The sequence below is a fragment of the Pipistrellus kuhlii genome, unplaced genomic scaffold, assembly GCF_014108245.1.
Source record: "Pipistrellus kuhlii isolate mPipKuh1 unplaced genomic scaffold, mPipKuh1.p scaffold_m20_p_7, whole genome shotgun sequence".
NCBI classification, from domain to species: domain Eukaryota; kingdom Metazoa; phylum Chordata; class Mammalia; order Chiroptera; family Vespertilionidae; genus Pipistrellus; species Pipistrellus kuhlii.
The window spans coordinates 64458679-64462647 of NW_023425573.1; the positions used below are offsets into that span (position 1 = coordinate 64458679).

The 3969-nt window shown below is 39.7% G+C and overlaps 1 pseudogene; it reads right to left on the bottom strand.

Moving 5' to 3' along the window:
• Positions 1 to 518: 518 nt before the first annotated feature.
• LOC118709734 lies at positions 519 to 3194 on the bottom strand (annotated as a pseudogene).
• Positions 3195 to 3969: the final 775 nt, after the last annotated feature.

Here is a 3969-nt window from a genome sequence, read left to right on the forward strand (position 1 = left end):
TGTATTAATAGACTAGTCCACACTGTATTTAATAGAATAGTTCACACTATAAAACATATTTGAATGCAATTTTTAGAACCATATTTAAATACTTTGCAATTTGTTAACTGCATCCACATTTTTCTTTCCCCACATTGTTAGAATGAACTACCCTTAATATCCTCTGTTTGGACATATTTTCTGAAATATATATTGTGTAAGCCCTTTCCCAGAGTTCAGAGCAGACGTTGGTGCCTACAGAAGCAAGGTAAGATGAATCCCTTTTGCTTGACTGACCTCCACACTCTCCTACCTTGACTCTTTGACCCACTCATGCCTCCCCTCCACTTGACCAATTCTTGCATCCACACCATGACCTTATATTGCATACTTCCACCTTATATAAGAGAATCTAGCCATGCCCTTAATGCTGACACCAACTCACTGGCCTCAGCTGCTGTGAAAGAACTGAATAGAATTTCTTAAAACTCATATTGTCTCTTGGCCTGGATCCTTTGGAGGTGAACCTAACACACATAATCTGTTCCTTTGATCAAGTTGGCAACATTTGCTGGGGTCCACAGAATGCAGGTGGGGAAAAAATAGCAATTATTTCTCCAGATTTGGGAAATCTGGTCCACTTTTAGTATTGTTTCCTGATATTTCTGCTCCACTGAAGTCAGAACCAGGATTTTCTTCCTGGAACTTTCTAATGTAAGTTTTCTCTGGATTTGGTCTTGCACCCAAGGATCAGCTGCATATTCGGATTCTAGAAGTCCAATAATTTACTGCATCTCTCTTTGTAAGAAAAATACAAACCATCCTTCTATTCTCCAAAGTTTATGTTCCCTCATCAGCTATTGTGGAATTAAAGAGTTTGCCCTTGAAAATTTCATGGCCACCCACCACCAGCACCACATGCCAGCTCTGCAGGTCGCACTGACTATCCTGGGTGCAAGTGTCTGGCAGCACCTGAACTTCAATGAACACATCCACCAAGATCTGGTATCGCTGGCTCCACGGAGTGCCCCACAGATCCCCACTGCGCCCCTCAAATGGGACCGGCTGCAGTTGCACTGTGGAGACAGGTACTTTTAAGAAGCAATTGAAGTTTAATGGAGTCATAGGGTGGGGCCCTAATCCAATCTGACTGGTGTCCTTATAAGAAGAGTAAGAGACACCAGAGCTGAACATGCACAAAGTAAAGGCCATGTGAAGACACAGCAAGAAGGTGGCTATTTGCAAGTCAAGAAGAGAGGCGTGGGAGATCTACAAAACCTGCCAACCTCTTATCTTGAACTTCCAGCCTTTAGAACTGTGAGAAAATAAAATTCTATAGTGCAAGACACCCAGTCCATAGAATTTTGTTGCGGCGGGCCTAGAAGACTAAGGCATCTCGATATACAGTATTAACTCTAGTAACTATTTACAGTCATTTAGAGGCTAAATGAACTTTGATGTTTCCCTATTTGTTCACTTGTTCACATGTGCTTGCCACCACACCTATGACATCCAGAGGAGAGGGTGCACAGTTGCAAAAGTTTCATCTTCTCAAGGTGTCTTTCTCATTAGATAACTCATATTTTCTCGTTTCCTTTTGAATTATATGGCTTTGATTTTTTAAGGTTTTATTAAATTGATTAGGTTGACATTGGTAAACCTTGATTTCTTGATCCTCACATTGGTAATCACTTGGCTTTATCTTCACCAGGTATAGTTTTACAAGTGCATACATTTTCCCCATAGCATTCTTTCAGTTAGATTTCAGATGAAGTCTTAACACCGAATTCCGGGCATTAAGACAAAATTCCTATACCCCTGACTAAATGAAGGCTATTGTTGCTGCCTAGAATGGCTCAGTTGGTTGAGAATCATCCTATGCACCAGAGGTTGCAGGTTTAATTCCCAGTCAGGGCACATACCTATGTTTCAAGTCCCATTCATGGTCAGGCACATACAGAAGGCAACTTATCAATGTGTTTCTCTCTCTCTCTCTCTTTCTCTCTCTTTTTTCTCTAAGCATGTCCTCAGGTGAGGATTTAAAAAAACAAACAAACAAACAAACAAACAAACAGGCTATTGCTTGCCTATTGCATTCTTCAGTTACTTTCTGATAAACACACAGAGACATATACACACACTTGTTTCCTTTCATCTCTGACTTTCTCAGGCTACAATTTGAACTGACATTGGCATCAATATTTCTGGCCCTGCAGAGGAGTGTAGATTTTCTCAGAAATTGAATGATCAATATAGACAAAGGAGGCAGGAGAGGGTAGATAGTGTTAATTTTCCACCAAAATAATTCAATTCGCCACTCCATTTAGCTAGTATAGACCTGGCTTGAAGACTGGACCTGGATTTTAGCAGCCCTGTCAAGGCCATTTTTAGGTATTAGAGCATTTGCTAACCAAGAAGTAATGGCTTCATCCCATGGGCCTCTTTTCAGTATTGCATTTCAGAGGATGCATAATTGCTTTGGTGAGATATTACAAAATGATTTCATACTGCGATTAAAATATTTTCACAACTGTCATCAAGGGAACAGTGGAAATAGATTTTTTTAGTGTGATCAACTAGATAACCCTGAAGCTTAATGATGTGTTCCTGGCTTAGAGCAGGTTAGCATGAAATTTAATTTGTGGTAATCTGCCTCAGACCATTGGAGGACAAACTCACCTCTAGCCGGAATTTACCCAGCTTTCAGCACACAATAACTCAAGGGTGGCACGTCTCTAGAATGATGCCTCCCTGGGCAAGGAGGCAGGAAAGGTTATGTCTCCCCATAAGAAATCACTCACCACATCCTGTCAATTCCTTCTTTGTTATAACTCTCCCATTCACAACCGTCCTTTCCCAGAGCCATCACCCTACCTTTGTCACTTTAATTTGGATGAGGAAATAGAGTGCCTATTGGTTTATCTACCTCACTCCTCAACTGCACCTAGATTTCTTATTATTACCAGATGAATCTCCGTGAAGCGTGTATTTTATCATGAGATATTCTACTAAAAAACATTCAGAGGCATCTTTAACTATGCATTGGAAAACAACTACCTTTCTAGATTTAGCCTTAATAAGCCATGTTTATAACTCTTTTACTCTATCCTAAGTGTTTTACTCATTGTCTACCCAAAACACAAGGATTTTAACTGCTTTTATGGCCTTTCTCCTGGTCTCACACTTACCTTCAATGTGTTTTTCTTATTACCCATTTTGGAGACAGTTAAAATTATGCCTTAAAGCCTTTCTTATCCCAGCCTTGCCCAAAAGTAAATTTGTTCTGGCCCTTACTGTGTAAATCCATTTTTTTTTTAAGTATTCAGGTCATAAAGTGGTATTTCTTCTATCTGCAACTTTAGAAAATACAAATATTTTAAGAGATTGGTCTTAATAAACCTAGCAAAATACTAGTTGTTTGTTATCTGGAGTGAGTAAAATAGGTGATGAATATAAAAGTTGCTGTGTCAAAGCCAGAGATTCAGTTAATGTTATTTCAATAAAAATTGAAACACTCTGGTGGAAAATGCCAAGGGCCACACTACCACACTTCATCTCCAGGACAATTATTTAATTGACCTGTCCACAAGAAAAAAATATAAAGATTTCTGATTTGAAGATTCCCCATTGAAAGATGTTGGTTAAGAGAGAACCAAGATGGGAGCATTGGTAAACACCAATACTCGCCGCCTCCACATCAAAAGTACAACTAAAATACAGAACCACCATCACTCAGAACCACCTGAAATCTGGCTGAATGGAAGTACTACAACTAGAGAAATAAGTAAGAAAGTACATCAAGACTAGAAGGAGGGGCAGAGGTATAGGTTGTTTTTATAATTGGGAGGAGTATCTTCATTTCAAAGGTCTCTCATAAAAAGCAAAGGGTCCCAGCCCACACCAGACCCTTAGCCCATAGTTCCAGAGCTGGGAAGAGATTTCCCTATAACTTTGGACCATAAAAAGCAGCAGGGAGCCATTGTCAGTTTG